This window comes from Prionailurus bengalensis, chromosome B1 (genome assembly GCF_016509475.1).
Source record: "Prionailurus bengalensis isolate Pbe53 chromosome B1, Fcat_Pben_1.1_paternal_pri, whole genome shotgun sequence".
NCBI lineage: Eukaryota > Metazoa > Chordata > Mammalia > Carnivora > Felidae > Prionailurus > Prionailurus bengalensis.
Window position 1 is genome coordinate 70,618,567 of NC_057344.1, and position 17,774 is coordinate 70,636,340.

A 17,774-nucleotide genomic window follows, 5' to 3' on the forward strand; every position below is an offset into this window, starting at 1 on the left:
TAAAATGAGAAGGAAAGGAAGGCAAGACATTTTTTGTGTGTTTGAGAATAGTTTAAGTCATTTAAAAGGCTGTATTGACAAGTCTATATCTTAATGTATAACTATCTTGATATAGATGATAGATAGATATTTGTAATCTGGGCAAAAAATAGCAGAAGCAACCTTTCCTATCCCATTGTGAAAGTGACAAAAAAACTAATGCAAAGAAATCTCTAACTAAAATAAGAGATACCAAATCTACCTGTAGCCGGGAGCAAAGACGCAAGGACACCTGGCTACGGGGGTCACAAATAGATCCGGTTTGGCCACTCGCTGCTGCTGCTGACAAAATCCAAAGAGAAATAAATGGTGGGAAACAAGGAAGGAATTTATTTCAGTGATGCCCACACTGGGAAGACAGCATGGGCTGTCAAAGACTCTCCAGAGTGCAGAAAGTACTTCCAGATTTACATAAGGAAAATGTGGGGCAAAGATGGGTGGGTAGTGCAGGTCGAATGGACCACTCTCTTGGAGTCAATCATGGGTGATGTCTTGCCGGCTCAGGGCAGTCCTTATGCTTGAGGGGGTAGCTTCCGTTCCCATGGTTTGTCCTCAGGGTCTTCCACCTGAGCCAGGAGACAAGCTGGAAAGAAGAACCCAACTAGAAAGTTTGAGGTCAAAATGGAGACAACCGAAGCCCTCGTATACCTAACACGACAAAAAACTGTGTGGAGTCCCTATGATATGGCAAGCTGCCATAGACACTGCCAAGACAGAAATATGTGTAAGGTATCTAAAACTCTATGGTTTGTTTAGGTACCGAGTAATTTAGTAAATTTCCCACAGTAACTTGTCACTGAAGATATTTATTTCTCTCCCTGTGTGAAATAATTTCTTTATCCTGCTGTAAGAAATAATAAGAGAAATGCTACAAAACCCATATAAGGAGTGTTAAAAAGAAAACCACAGGCTCAAAATGGTGTTACGGCCCCAAATCAGTAAATCAAGACTAAACACCTAACCTAACTGCAGTTTCTCCCCAAGGAATATAACCTTTCACCAGTCAACGTGGGAATTTCTTGATCAGCATCAGAAATGTACTGATAGACCTCTTCTGTTCCCCTTAGGAGTGTGACCTTGCCCAAAACAGTGGACTCTTTACTAATAATTTCCTTTTTTCCATTCTTTCTCTATTTGTAAAGATCTTTCCTATTCTGTAGCCCTTTGGAGCTCCCCTATGCTTGTTAAATTGGATGCTGCCCAATTCATGAATCAATTAGTAAAACTAATTAGATCTTTAAAATTACTTGGTTGAATTTTTCTTATTTAACTGTACGATTAACAAGATTGGTCCATCTGTATAAATGAGACCAAAATGTTCCAAATTGCTATAGAATGTTTGTGCTCTACACTAAGCATGTGAATTTCTGGAGTTTTTTGAGCTTGCAAATTCTGAAAGATAACTAACTTAGTGGTTTTCAAAGGATGGTTCCTAAAACAGCAGCCAAATAGTATCATCTAGGAAACTGTCTTTTTTTTTTATTTTTTTTTTAATGTTTTTATTTATTTTTGAGACAGAAAGAGACAGAGCATGAGCGGGGAAGGGGCAGAGAGGGAGGGAGACACAGAATCTGAAGCAGGCTCCAGGCTCTGAGCTGTCAGCACAGAGCCTGACACGGGGTTTGAACTCACGGACTGTGAGATCGTGACCTGAGCTGAAGTCGGACGCTCAACCGACTGAGCCACCCAGGTGCCCCTAGGAAACTGTCTTAAATGCACATCTTTAGGCCTCAGGTCAGATACACGGAACCAAACTCTCTGGGGTTGGGGCCCAGAAACTACTATTTTAAGAAGCCTCCTAGTGATTCTTATAAACATTAAGTTTCCTCTGACCTAACTCCCTTTTTATCAAAGGAGAATATTAAAATCAAGGGGAGTCAACCAGGTCATAGAGCTAAAAAGTTGCAGAACATAAAGTGTAGCACATAGTAGGTACCCAGTTATACAATCTGACCCATAGCATAATTAAAGCCATAATATAATTAAATGTAAAAAATAGAATCATTTTATGTCTGAATTATTTTTGTATTTTGGGTAATACTGCATTTTCCTAGTACCAACACCAAATCAAATATTGAAACTAATCCTTAAGATCACTTTGTATAATTACTTAAACTGCTGATCTGATGATGGCAAGATGTCGTAAACGCAAGACGAGGTTTCAGTCCCGAGAGGATGTGTCAGTTATTAGAGAAGTTTGTTTGTTTTTGCCTTGGTCTAATCCTAATTTGAGCCTGAATTAGGGAGACTTTTGGTTTGATTGTTGAGAAGGGATTATAGAAGATATTGAGCAGAAAAACAGAAATGGCAGAAGGATCATTCTTCAGAGAAGTAATGAAAGGAGTATCTCTTTTTTGTAATGTTCATTTATGTATTTTGAAAGAGGGGTGGGGATGGGCAAAGAGAGAGAGAAAGAATCCCATGCAGGCTCCACGTCGTCAGCACAGAGCCAGATGCAGGGTTGGATCTCACAAATCATAAGATCATGACCTTGACTGAAATCAAGAGTCAGTCACTTAATCGACTCACATCCCCCAGGAATATATTTTAATGTATCTTTGAGTGTATACATCAGAGAAAAGATCAGTGATCAGTAAAAAGATAAGATTCTGGTTGCCTTTAAACAAATGAAATATAAATATTCCTGTCTCTTCAACTTGTCATTCTCTATTCATTACTTTCTTTGCCTATAAAAAAACCCAGATGAACACTATTTTTAAAATAAATGTAATTTGCATAAATCTTAATTAATCTACCATGCTAACTTCATTCTTTCCTTCACTCAAATTATTTTATAACTACAAAATTAAAAGGTTAAAAGTTGAAAACTAGAAACCACAACAATCAAAGATGAAGCATAAGTCCTTGAAATATCTCTAGCTAATATGTTTTCATATTAGTGTTTTCATAGAGCATATATTCATTTGTTAGCCAAAGTGGTATGATGTGACAGTTGCTCTGAAGCTATTTAAAAAATAAACTAATTTTGTAATTTTCCATTTTAGTAAATAGTCTTTTGAAGGCATAATTACAATGGATATTTAATATTGCATTATATAGACATGGCATAATTTGACAGTCACGCGTATTTAGACATTTGGGTCATTCCCAGGTCTTCATCATTATGCTAGATTCTGTGATGACAAACATCCCTGTAGTATATAAATAACAAATTCAAGCAGTTTATCTCTGATAATATTCTCAGCATAAAATCTAAAAAGTAAAAATTAACTAAAATCATTTAGAATTTTGTTATCCATGGCAAATTGTCCTTCATAGCTCCCTAGAAGTATATGATATTTACATCCAACCTTTAGTATATAGAACTGTTACTTTTTTATATCTTTAAAATTTTTAGAGATCAAATAGTAATATTGTTGTTTCTGTTCCATTAAGTATGTTATTACTGTCATATTTTAATATTTTAATAATTATTAGCCATTTTTATTTCCCATTCAAGCATTTTGCCCATTTTTAATGATGTGTTCACATAGTTTTTGTTGATAAGCAAAAAGCTCTTTAAGTGTTAAACTTTTTCATTTCTGTTGTAAATGCTTATGGTCAATATTTTGGAATGAACAACTTAAGAGTGATGGAAAATTTTATTTGTGTTATTTTCTTCTCAAATTTTAAAAATCTATTTTTCTCTCCCACTATTACAAAAACTGCTCTTGCTAAGGGCATCCTTATCAAAATACATGTCACTCCTACATTCACCACCAGCAGCAAGTGGTGTTGCCCCTGGCTTACACCTTAAAACTTTTTTGTTGTTTTTTTTTTAATTTTTTTTATTTATTTTTTTGTTTATTTATAATTTTTTTATATTTTACTTTATTTTTGAGAGAGAAGGGGGAGGGACAAGGGAGAGGGAGACACAGAATGGGAAGCAGGCTTCAGGACCTGAGCTGACAGCTCAGAGCCTGATGTGGGGCTCGAACTCATGAACCCTAAGATCTTGACCTGGGTGGAAGTCAGATGCTTAACTGACTGAGCCACCCAGGTGCGCTTTTTTTAATTTATTTTTGAAAGAGAGAGACAGAGACAGGCAGACAGGGCACGAGTGGGCGAAGGGCAGAGAGAGGGAGACACAGAATCCTAAGCCGGCTCCAGGCTCTGAGCTGTCAGCACAGAGCCTGAACGCAGGGCTCAAACCCATAAACCACGTGATCATAACCTGCGCTGAAGTGGGACATTTAACCGACTGAGCCGCTCAGGCACCTTCAAACGTTTCTGTTTTGATTTCCCTAGTTCTACTTCAGTGTTTTGGACTAAGTCCTTCGTTTCTTCTTGGGCTTCTCTTTCCTTGCACTCTCCTGAAAAGAAAGGTTCCTCTGAGGTCTTCCCTTGCTTCTGTTTTTGGTCATACTCACACAAAGAGAGAGATTCCCAAGTGGCGGGAGGGTATTGGACTCAGATTAAGATGAATTTAGTTTTGTTTTAAATCTCCAGCTCTAGCAGCATTTTATTTTGCAGATAATGCATTTTCCAAAATAATAATCATAACAATAACAACAACAATAATAATAACAATAATTGAAACAATCAGACTCTCAGCATTTAAGCACACACATTGACCTATGTTCTTACAAATATTTTGCCTTCCTCTTCTGTTAGTAAAGTCCAACTGCTTGCCTTGGTTAAGATATCTCTTAGACTGCTGAAAACAAACAACAAACACAGCACAAAACAACACTATCAATAAAACTCCATCAAGAAACAAACAATAGCAACAAAAATTGAAACAGACTCATAAATACAGAGGACAGGGGAGCTTGGGTAGCTCAGGCAGTTGAGCATCTAACTTGGGCTCAGGTCATGATCCCACCTTTCATGGCTTGGAGCCCTGCGTTGGGCTCTGTGCTGACAGCTTAGAGCCTGGAGCTTGCTTTGGATTGGGTGTCTCTCTCTCTCTCTCTGCCCCTGCCCTGCTTATGCTCTGTCTCTGTCTCTCTCTTTCAAAAATAAACATTAAATAAATTAAATAAATAAATAAACAAATAAATACATACATACATAAGGAGAACCAACTGGTGGTTGCCAAAGGGGGTGGGTGGGGGGATAAGCAAAATGGGTGAAGGGGATTCAGAGGTACAAACTTCCGGTTATAGAATAAATAAGTCACCTGGGTGAAAAGTACAGCATAGGGGATATAGCCAATAATATTGTAATAGCCTTCCTTGTGTGGTTACAAACTGTAACCACACATAGGGTGGTGAGCATTTTGTAATGTACGTCAAATCACTGTGCTGTACACCTGAAACGAATTTAATATTATGTGTCACTTATATTTCAATTAAATTATTTTAAAACAATAATAATTAATTAACATATGGTTGCTTCAACTCTCTTCTGAAAACACAGAAATTCTGACTTTTTCCACAGGAGCAAGTTCTCTCTTCTATCTCCCTCTCTCTTCAAAATGACAGCCATAGGGGCGCCTGGGTGGCTCAGTCGGTTAAGCGTCCGACTTCAGCTCAGGTCACGATCTCGCAGTCCTTGAGTTTGAGCCCCCGCATCAGACTCTGGGCTGATGGCTCAGAGCCTGGAGCCTGCTTCAGATTCTGTGTCTCCCTCTCTCTCTGCTCCTCCCCTGTTCATGCTCTGTCTCACTCTGTCTCAAAAATAAATAAACATTAAAAAAAATTAAAAAAAAAAAACAAAAACAAAATGACAGCCACAAAACATATATGCTAAGAAGCCAGAGTACATGAATTCAAATTTTCATATATGCTGGGTCCAAGGCCAAAATTATGTGATATCAGGGCACAAGTCAGAGAAGTAGATCGATGAGGAGGTAGAAGGTTATTATTTATTTTTGAGATGATTATATGTAACATATTTCAAAGCTGATGGAAAGGGAAATATTTTTTTTAATATAAATTATATTCTAGGCCCCAGTGTCACACTCTGAACAATGGTGAAAACTTTAAAAATACCTCTCAGAGTTGTAGTAAAAATTATATATAAGGTTTATGTTAGTTGCCTGAAAATATTAAGGATTTAATTTTTAAAACACTAAATATACATTCCTCCTCATCATTTAAAAAATGGCATCAACATTAATTTTATCAATGCATTTACTTCCCTGATTCCCATTCGCTCCTCAACCCTCCTGGAAATTGGAAACAGGCAGAAGAGATTACTGGGCATTTTCCAATACACCCCTGAGCTTGACTTTCTATTGACAAGACAATTAACATAATCTATTGGGACAGAAGTTAATTTGTAGATTTTTGTCTGTTCAAATTTCCAATTATTGCTGTCTGGTGAAACTGATAATTCCAGAAATTAGATTTACAGCTCTACCAGAGAGTAATCAGTTTTGTATCTAATCAAGGACCCCTAGCATTTCTTTGATGTGCACATATACCTACTTCTCAAATGCTCTCTGGCCCATTCACAACATCTTTCTTATGATGAGTTGAATACATTTTTGACAAGAGTTCATTTTATTTTACTCATTTTAATGAGTCATGATTTTACCCTTTGAAAAGATACATACTTGAATTCACTGCAATCTAGTACTTAATTCCAATATTCACAATTATACTGCAAAATAAGACTATTTGTCTCTGTTCATCCGTTGAGAAATATGAAGCTCACACATGTTGAATAAATTGCCTGATGTTACACAGCTGCTGAGGGTTGGACCTCGAAATAGAAGACAACTTTTGCTCTATGTCACGCTTTCCATATTAAGCAAAATGGCTACATGCTTACGTTCTACAAAGTCTGAGATAAGTTAAAATAGTGAATCTTTCCAGCATTATTAAATTTATTGAAACATTTTTGGAAAAATATACAATTTAAATTTTATGCTACAAAACATTTTTGTAGTGCATCCAAAATTATACAATTTTTATGGTTGTTCATGAAATACACTTGTTTCGAGCTGAATTCCCTGACTTCAGGATATTCTCTGCCATTGGGATACATTAGTGAAACAAGATTTAGAAGCACTATTGATCTATGGCCTCTCCCAATGCATCGGACAAATAACATATCATTCCTATGCCCAAATAAACATAGTTTGGTGGCCCAGATTATTTAAATTTCAAACCATAAGTTAGCATTCATATCAGAATTGCAATATACAGACCTGGCAGACTGACTAGATTATTGCAAAATTTATAGTTCAATTGAGCCTTATCATGTAGTTAAGTAGCCTTTGCCAAATGACTAAAAACATATAAAACATATAAATATAGAGGAGCATGATATAAGAGTGAACAGTATCTACACCGATGAACACAAAGTGTTGATATTCATTAAGATTTTTAAAATACATAATATTACATGTATTTTTTGTCTCCCTATGAAAATGTAAATGATAACCTGTTTATATATATTTGCACTTTTAGTATTAATCCAAGTATATATGCTTTGTGTCATATTTAAATATTGGAATGTCTTTCTTGGTGGAACTTTAATTAAATTTTGCTAAAAATCCACTGATTAAATAACTTTATTTGAATGACTATAATCTTCCAAGAAAGTTTAATGATTATTTTGTCTATGTGAAATACCAAGCAAATAAGCATGCAAACAAAAAATGTGTGAACATTATATTCTAAATAGACATCCTTTTTATTATATCACTATTGATTTTCCTATAAAATTCACTCGAAGAATTTTTATCTTTTCATTCAGAACAATTATTCTAGTTATGCTAAAATTTCTCATATGTGCAGCAAAATTAATGCATCCAAGGAAGATGAAATAAAGGGTACTAAATGTACTTTTCTATGTGAACCAAGTGGAGTACTTGACACAAAATAAATGAAAACAAAATAAATTAAACACAAAATAAAAACCAAAGTTTTTAGGCATTGGACAGCAGGCAGCATGACACTGTGATGCCTGAGAGAACTGGAATTTACAAAGTGAGCTCTACAATTGCACCCGTTTAATACTTGCAGGTATTAATATGTGCGTAAATATAGACACATTTTCTCATTTTTAACCTCTTTAAAAGATAAATGACTGTTTAGACAAAAAAAAAATTAAATAGCGATGCATTTTGAGTTTCGTAACATACGTGGAAGTACAATGTATGACACCAGCAGCCAAAAGGATGAAGTAGAGGAAGGAACTATATCATTGTAAGGATTATGCAATATACATAAAGTGGAAAACTATTATTTAAAAATGGAGTGTGAATAGGGCGCCTGGGTGGCTATGTCCGTTAAAGTCCGACTTCAGCTCAGGTCATGATCTCCCAGTCAGTGAGTTTGAGTCCCTCACTGGGCTCTGTGCTGACAGCTCAGAGCCTGAAGCCTGCTTCAGATTCTGTGTCTCCCGCTGTCTCTGTTCCTCCCCTGCTTGCACTCTGTCTCCGTCTCTCTCTCTCTCAAAAATAAAGAATAAAAGAAAAAGTTTTAAAAAAATTGGGGTGTGACTACCAAAAGGAGAGAAATATAGACAAAGACAGAGATGGAGGAGAGAAAAATCAAACAGTGGAGAACAGAATAAATAATTGAAAACTCAATTAATGCAAATGATGGCAGGGAAAGAAAAAAAATTGAGTAAAAAACAGATGGGACAAACAGAAAGTAAATAGCAAAATGATAGTTTTAAACTCAACCATATCAGTAATTATAATAAGTAAAGTTGGCTTAAGCATTCAATAAAAACCTACCTGTGTCATAGGTAATTTTTTAAAAGACCTAACTATATGCTATCTACAAGAAAGTCATTCTAATTTTGCAGATGGGGTAAAAGTAAATGGATGGGGATAAAAAATCCATTATAGACTACTAGAATTTCCTAAACTGGGATTTGTTCCTTGGGATTCCTACTGTGTGTCCAGCCACTATACAGCCTCGTGGCAATGGGGGCTGGAGCAAATGTTGATATTCCGGTGACTGCTACAGCAGTGAGGAAAACTGTCCTTTTTCTCTGACCCAAGAGTCTCCTGTCTTCTGCCAGCAACCATGAAACCGTGGTAGGCTAGACTGCTAGATTGCAAGAAGTGTACAAACAGGATAACAAGTAAGAAAACGTTTCAAACTCTTCACAGTCTCTGACAAAGTCCACTTCCAATTGTCACATGACTGGCAATTATGGACTGATTTTGATGTGAGACCTTGGTTTCTCCATAGGCAGGCCTTTTCACAGGCTGCTTGAGTGTTGTCACAACATGCAGCTGTCTTCTCTCAGAGAGGATAATCCAAGAGAGATGGAAAACCAAGTGGAAACTAACTTTTTTTATTATCTAGTCTCAGCCATCAAATAGGATAATTCTACAGCATTCCTGTTCATTAAAAGCTGGTTAGTAAATTCAACCTGCACTGAAATAGAGAGGAATTAAGCATCCTTTTTTTTGATGGGAAGAGTGACAAAAAATTTTCTGGACATATTTAAAAACCACTGGGTAGTATCATTCTATTTATAGGAAGTTATAGAAAAGGCAAATCTATAGTGACAGAAAACTGATCAGTTGTTGGCAGTGACCAGGGGTGGGACATAAAGACTGGCTGCTAAAACACACAAGGGAACTTTGTGAAGAGATGGAAATGTTCTACATTCTTATGCTCGTTATGCAACGAATAAAACCGTGCACTTAAAACTGATGGGTTCTACTGTATGCAAGTTATACATTTATAAATGTGATAAAAATTAGAAAAAAACTGTTCATATTCATGAAATATTGGTTATTATTACACAGGGGTGTAGTGTTTTGACTTCTGAGAAAGATGACATCATTAGGGAGCGTGGTTAGTATAGGTGGTTAATTCAATGACATGAGAGGAACTAGTAATTTGCAATAGAAAGTTGGGTCTCTCACGGTTTTCTAGCCCAACTGCTCTAAATTAGAAGACTAAAATAAGAGTCAGTAGTAATCACGTTTGTTTTTCTTCACCACCTCTTCTGTGAGATAATGAAGTACAATGAACCCAGCATCAATGGCAACATGTTTAGCAGTAATGGAAAACTTCGTATGAAAATGTCAGGTAGCGTTCTTGGAATTGGGTGATGAGAGTTATCGGCAAGCAATACCATCGCCACCTGGCACCAGTTAGAGTGCTGTTATCAACAGACAATGGGAGCAGGGGAAATATCCTCCTAGTAATTCAGAGCAAGAACATGAGGCATATCCTGAAGACGCCAGGAGATCTGGTCCTCAGAGCACAAAAGAGACTTCCTTAGCCTCCCAGGACTATTCAGAGATTTTACGGGGGGGTCTGAATTTTTCAGAAAAGTTTTCAAGGCAAATTCAGAGAAATGGAACATTATTTTAATCTGACTGATATGAATTTGGAAAGCTGAAATATAGTTAGACTAAAGCTTCAAGAGGGAGAGGGCACTGCAAAAAGGTGAGCAGACACTCTTTGGAAGAAACATTCGGTATCTATTACAGTAAAGGATACCTGAGTTTCTTAAATGATCTCTTCTCACCGTAAAATGGCCTGGGTTTCTGCTATCTTTTGTAACAGAATAATCCAATGTATCAGAGTTCAAAGTGAACACTATTATCTAGCACTGACAAGGAACTAGAGTATATCTTTAAACAAACCCTTGATATGGTTATCACAAATCAAATAAAAATCATTTACTTTAAAGGAATTTGATTCAAATAACCCAAGAGGTTTCAAATTATTAAATTTATAAAAATCACCACAGTGCTCATTAAAGTGAAACTTCCTGGGCTTACAGATAGTCTATTCTATTTGGGGTGAGACCCAGGAGTATGAATTTTAAACAAACACCTTGAGCAATTGTAAAGCAAGGGGACCTCAAAACACACACGTTTTGAGAAATACTGAAGAGACTAGTATTAATACTTAATAGACCCTAATCTCAGCATTCTGAAACAATGCATGCATTTACATTACATTATAGAATAAAAAAGCTATGCGATCAAAAATTTAACCCTGCATGGGTTTTGATTTATTTTTCTTAGCACATTTGAAAAAGAATCTACTGGTACTAGGAATATTTCTATTAATATTTTTCAACCCCATGGACTCATTTTATACAAACATGTTCTTTTCATTATCTTCTTGGATCACTGCCATATAATTATTTGTCTTTTCTGATACAAAGATTTTTCTCTTCTAAAAATTACTCTTGTTCTATAGCATTATCTAGAACATCTTGTTTAGAATTCTTTCTAGAAAGCAATTAACTGAAACTCTTTTGTCTGTATCTGATACAAAATTACAAGAAGTCTAACTTTCATACAGGTTTAATTACTACTAAATCAATATTATGTATTTAAATCTAATTATAGTATGAGAATAAGGATTCTGATGAAGAAACGATCTCATGGATAATTAGAAATTTAGTTAGCCTGCATTAAAACTAGCAGATTCTTAGTCTTGACTATCTTGATAAAGTACAGGATATTAAAAACTGACTTAAAGACAATAAATTGTCATAACAATAGTCATTATAATTATATGCTAGGTGTACATAGACAAGGTATTTTTTCTTTTCTACCAGGTTTACAATTTGCAGTCATGACTTTCACCTTACGGCCAGCTAGGACTTAGCCCAGAGAGAAAACCGATCTCTTTTCTTGAAGTTTTCCTCAGAAGATTAAATCTTATGACTGCTGTTGTCATACAGCACCAACATTATATTATAACCCTAATTACAGAAGCCGTCCCCCGCCCCCCAAACTCCTATCTGTGGGGAATATGTTCCAAGACCAGTAGGGGAATGCCTGGGTCCACGGCTAGTCCCGAACCCTATATATACTATGTTTTCTCCTATACATACATACATACATACATACATATGGTAAAGTTTGATTTAAAAATTAGGCAGTTAGAAATTAATAACAACAATGAATAATAAAATAGAGCAGTTATAGCATACTGTGATAAAGGTATATGAATGTGGTGATCTCTCTCTCACACATTCAAAATATATTGCACACTACTCACGTTATGATGTGGGATGATAAAACGCCTAGGTGATGAGAGGAAGTAGGCACTGTGACATAGTTAGGCTACCATTGACCTTCTGACAATACGTCAGAAGGAGAACCATCTGCTTTCCCACTGCAATGGACCGTGAGTAATGGAAACCGGGGAAAGTGAAACCTCAGAAAAGGGAGGACTACGGTATTTGCCATTACTTTTCACTTCCTTCTTTGCGAGCTTCTGGGGAAACAGAACAGATGTTTCACTCTATTTACATAATGAGTCTTCATGTATTTGAAACAGACTATTATTACCATTTTACTGTGTAATGTTAACAATTGTACCCATAATGCACAGGAAAACGCAATCTTACAGTGCTGAAATTTAACAACAAATAAGATGTGGTGGTGTGGTTTGAATGCAAATAATGTTTTCGAGTATCTCTTTTAAGTAGTCGATTACTGACAGTTGTGTAAGACTTGAATCTGAAAAATGTGACTGTGAAGGTACAAATTCTGTTTCCCTTCACACATCCAACTGTTTTTTTTTATATGATTACTTACTGCTCCATGCACCATCTCCTGAAAATTTTCAGTCCATTGTTTAGATTAGATCAAGACCTTTTTTCTTAAGCATTTTAAATGCCTCTATGGAGAATAATCTCACTCCACTGTTACATAGCTCTATGTTATACACAGATTGTATGCTGTCCTTGCAGGCATCAGCTTTAATTTTAATTTTTTTCTTTTATATCTCTCTGCCTAGAAGTAAGCTCCTTGAAGGAAAGGGTACTTGTCTTAGCCAGCAAATCACTGCCAGGATGTAGTAAGTTTTCAATTAATTGTTCTCAACCTAATTTTCAAGCCATTTCCCTCTTTGCCATCAATTCACATTCTTCTTGTTTTCTTGAATATTTTTTTACCATAAGAATTTGTTTCCTACTCTGCAAGAGTGCTGATTCTTAATTTGGTTTTTGCCTCTCACTTCTTGTTCTTTTGTAGTTTTAAAAACCCTCTTTTACACTGTTTTCATTTCTGTATTACCTTGAAAACCATTGTCATTGGCATTCTTTCCTAACCGTCCATAAATAGAAACAATACCTCATCATTTTCAATATCATTGGATATTGAAGATACAATTGTTATTATTGAAATTACTATCATCCTTTCACTTCAGGCAAGTGAGAAAACTAAGTAATGAAGAGACTGAAACCAACCACATAAATTTCTTTTTTGTTTGTTTGAATTTTAGTTCAGTTCAATTTTGGTTCATCTATCTGATTTTTATTAGTATTATGTATTTCTTTTTAAGAAGTTACAATGGCACTTTGGTTATTCAGTGAAGTACTTACATACTGTGCAACAGCCTCTTATTTCAACCCATTTGTTTCCTCAATTTCATAATCCTTTGAAGAGTCATTGTGACAGTGGAAAGCTAAGTGCCCTATGCTTCTGCAACAGCGTTCAACAGAATGTAAACTGAAATGTAGCCCCATCAGACATGTTTCTAACCCTCAACCACTACGACTTTACCTTTTCTGCTACCCTCTACCTGACTGGTTTCCTTAATATTTTTTCTTTCGAGAAAATATTCTCCTCTCCAGTAGGATGAGATCATCATAGTTAAGTCCAGATATACGGTAACCCTCCCAACTCACACCGCTCTTGGAACAGCACTGTGATTGTCCCCATAGTAGCTTATCCACAGTGATTCATATAAGAATCGCAGTTTCTAAGAATTTTCATGGATTTGTTTCCTTTGGATACAGTTCTTGTGACAACACAAGATATAGATCACAAGATAAATAGATACTTGAGTGTGCATACAAACAGGGATGTAGATATACTTAATCAGGCTGACCCCACTTAAGATTATTGCTCTAAATATCCATTTATTTTACAAATGCTTTTGATTGCCCGGGCCTGGGTGGCTCAGTCGGTTAAGCTTCTGACTCCTGACTTCCGCTCAGGTCATGATCTCACGGTTTGTGGCATTGAGTCCCGCATTGGGCTCTACACTGATGGTGTGGAGCCTGCTTGGGATTCTCTCTCCCTCCCTCTCTCTCTCTCTCTTTCTCTCTCTCACTACCTCTCTCCTGCTCATGCCCTCTCTCTCTCTCTCTCTCAAAAATAAACGTTAAAAAAAACAACAAATATTTTTGGTTGCCTTCTATATAGCAAGCCCTATGATCTGCATTCAGGATAAAATGATACAGTTGCTTATTGTTTCACAATGGTGGGAGTAAGGTTTATCAAATAGCCACAGAAATAAATATATATCTGAAAAGTATTAAGGTATGCTAAGTAGAAAAATTAGGGAGGTGCTTGCGAGAGAATTAAGTTTGAGGGAAACAAATTGAGAGGCTTCTTTGAAGAAGTAACAATTGAGCTGACACCTAAGGAATAAAATGCAGTTAAGTAGTAGATGAGAGGATACTTCAATCCTTGAGGCAAAAAGGAACATGGCTCATTACAGTTAAGCGTCTGACTCTTGATTTTGGCTCAGGTCATGATCCCAGGGTCATGGGATCAAGTCCTGTGTTGGGCTCTGTGCTGACATGTAACCTGCTTGGGATTTTCTCTTTCTCCCCCTCTACCACCCTCCCCTGCTCATGCTCTCTCTTAAAATAAAATAATAATAATAATAAGCATTAAAAAGAGAAGTAAAAAAAAATAAAGTGAATGGAGGGAGTGGAAGTAAAGAAATAACCCTTTATAGATGTATGAAATAGGAGACACATAGACTTGACAATTGGAACTTGTTTGCTGGAGATAATTTTAATTTTGGTGTTAGATATTATTTCTGATTATCTTTAGTTTGGAAGAGATTTATAATGAGCTAAAGTCAAAATAGACTAAGAGTATTCATACCAACAAGGGGAGCAAAGGGAAAATCATGCACAGATAGAAGGCATTGCATAGTGATCATTTACAGAAAGCAATTTACTTAGATATTTTTGTTGTCTAATATTCGTCTTGTCTCTCAGATTCTTTGGGAAATGAACACTGAAAGCAGATATTGAAGACTCCCTGATGAGATTCACATTTGGAATTAAAATGATCAGTCTGCTGCAGATGCAGATATCCATAAACATTTGACATTTTAAAAAAGTAAATACAATTACATTATTTTGTTGGTAATGATTTTTAAAATATAGATGTTTGGGGTGCCATAAATTACTTTTATGGGTTATTTTCTCACAAATATGTTGAAGTTACAGCTAGTTAAAAATTTTCTAGTACTTTCCATTCCACTTATTTACAAGATTTCATTTGCTTTCACTGCCAACTCTATTGAAAAAATAGTCTAAATTCATTACTTAACATCGTGAAAACAAGTTGCCTCCCTATTACTACTGAAAACCATCATCAAAGATCATTCATTATTTCCTACCCACCAAATGCAACAGTTTTTTCTATGTTCATAAACTACTTCATCTCTTTATTTTTCTCTACATTTCTTATGTATACTAAACTTTCTATCTTCTCTTATTCTATTTTTTTCCTGTACACATTTTTTCAACTTCAGCATTTACCAAAATAGCTTTCTCACTGAGTACTGCTTCATCCATTCTATAACTTTTCCTCTTTATTTTATGGCTTCCTTATTTACATCCACAAATAGATTTGCCAACTTGCTGCCCATGCAACAAAATGTGTTCATATCAGGATTCAGTATTTTCCTTCAGTTCCTTATTCTTCTTTCCACTAAAGACCATACTGTCCTCCCAGTATCATAGGCTCCTTCACCATAAAACCCATTTTTAAATAAGCTTCCATAACAGAAAAAATATTTATAAACTATATGAGTCTTTTCTCTCTATTTAAAAATGCTTATTTGTTTTTGAGAGAGAGAGAGAAAAGAGAGAGAGAGAGAGAGAGAGAGACTGTGAGCAGGGGAGAGGCAGAGAGAAAGGGAGACACAGAATCTGAAATAGGCTCCAGGCTCTGAGCCGTCAGCACAGAGCCCAACACAGGGCTCGAACCTACAGACCTTGAGATCATGACCTGACCCAAAATCAGCTGCTTAACCAACTGAGCCACCCAGGCGCCCCGGGAGTCTTTTCTTTATTGCCACTCACACCACCTAAATGGATTTCCTAATTGATTGTCCTTGCCCATAATTTTCTCTTCTTAATTTCATCATTTACATGGCTTTCATATTTTTTTCCTCAATTATTGGCGGCTTGAGAGCACCCCCTTCACCAAAACCTTGCTTACAAACACATCCTAAAGTTTTCGTATAAATTTCAAGTCAATTACAATTCCAACTGTAAACTACTTTTCCAACTTCATCTACCAATAGTCTTTTCACACATTGTGTTTTTCTTCACCAGGGCTCCTGCCATTTTGAGAATGCACTACACATTGTTATGGTTTCTCCTTTAGGTTGGGTGCTGTATAAATACAGCCCAAGACCAAGATTCTTGCGAAAAAAGGTTTATGAGAGTCCTCTTGGAAAGGAAGTGTTACATAGACTGAGCGTTTTATGCCACCAAATTCGTATGCTTGAATCTAATCCCTAATATATTGGTGTCAGGAGGTGGGGCCTTTGGGAGGTGGTTAGTGCACTTATAGAAGAACTCCCGGAGGGCTCTCTGGCTCTTTTCCCCTTCTACCGTATGAGGACACAGTGAAAAGACAGCCATCTATAAACCAAGAAATGGGCTCTCAGCAGACACCGAATCATCCTCCAGAGGCTTGATTTTCGACTTCCCAGCCTCCAGAACGTGAGAAATAAATTTGTATTGTTTATAAGCTCCGCAGTCCATGGTATTTTTGGTATAGCAGCCTGAAGGAACTAAGACAGTGACTAAGAGAAATAATAAAAATGCAGTGCTCCTTTTTTTGTTTTTAAGGGCATATTCTCTTTATCAGCATTTAATACTTTTCTTCTCTAGCCTTTTACAATGAGTTACTTATATGGAGCAAAATCCTTGAGAACAAAGACAGGTTTTTTGTTCATTATTTTTATACTCACTCAACCACAACTCCTAGTAAAAACCTCTACAGCATAGGCAAAAATTTTAAAATAGTTCTTAAAATGTATTGTCAGTAAAAGTGAATATTTTACAGGAAATCTTAAGAGTAGTAATCTCATTTTCTGGAAAAAAAAGGCCATTATATATTTTATATTTTAATGGTATATTTATGGTTATGGATTTAAGGTCTTCTTTTGTATTTCATGTCAGACTTTTCAAAAAATTCATCATTATTTCTGTCACTGAAATGCTATTTGGTATTGTTCCAAGATTAATTATATCAGCCATTCTTTTTTTTTTTCTATAGCAAAACTGAAAGCTATTAGACATAAAGTTTATATAACTAAAAGGAGCCTCAGGAGGTCACCTTAGCTCAAGACTTTAAGTGGAACGAAACACTGATCTCAAATTATTCCCAAAGGTAGCTGTCCACTTTTGGGGCCTAACACAGACTAGGTTCCCACTGACTTGCTTTTATAATTGAAAGCAAGCATCTATTTTTGTATATCGTATTCAAGTGGCTTAATTTTTAAATCTAGATTAACTTTCCTTTCCCCTTGATTTTAGGGGGGAAAAGCCATTTAAAGTGAATTATTTAACTTATGTCACTGAATTTTTTATTTTGAGATGATTGGAGATTCCCAAGCTAGTCATAAGAAATAAAAATCTTTAACCACTTCTCCTTAGTAGTAATGTCTTCAAAATTAGAGTAGAATACCACAACCAAAATATTGACTTTGACACAGTCAACACGCAGAAATTTTCCATCACTGCTATGGTCCTTTATGTGCCTACTCCCTACCTGCCTCCTCCTCCCCCATAACGCTGTGCAACAGCTAATAAGAATACTATACACATGGAATCCTATAATATGTAAACTCTGG

The 17,774-nt window shown here is 36.0% G+C and overlaps 2 long non-coding RNA genes across 2 annotated transcripts; one reads left to right on the plus strand and one right to left on the minus strand.

The window, feature by feature from the left end:
* Window positions 1–346: 346 nt before the first annotated feature.
* On the minus strand, window positions 347–12,040 carry LOC122467806. The gene is made up of 2 exons (XR_006293080.1): window positions 11,931–12,040; window positions 347–622 (listed from the first exon to the last, which is right to left on the minus strand). It is a non-coding gene; the product is annotated as an uncharacterized LOC122467806 (long non-coding RNA).
* LOC122467808 lies at window positions 12,020–15,037 on the plus strand. Its single transcript, XR_006293081.1, has 2 exons — window positions 12,020–12,110; window positions 14,896–15,037. It is a non-coding gene; the product is annotated as an uncharacterized LOC122467808 (long non-coding RNA).
* Window positions 15,038–17,774: the final 2,737 nt, after the last annotated feature.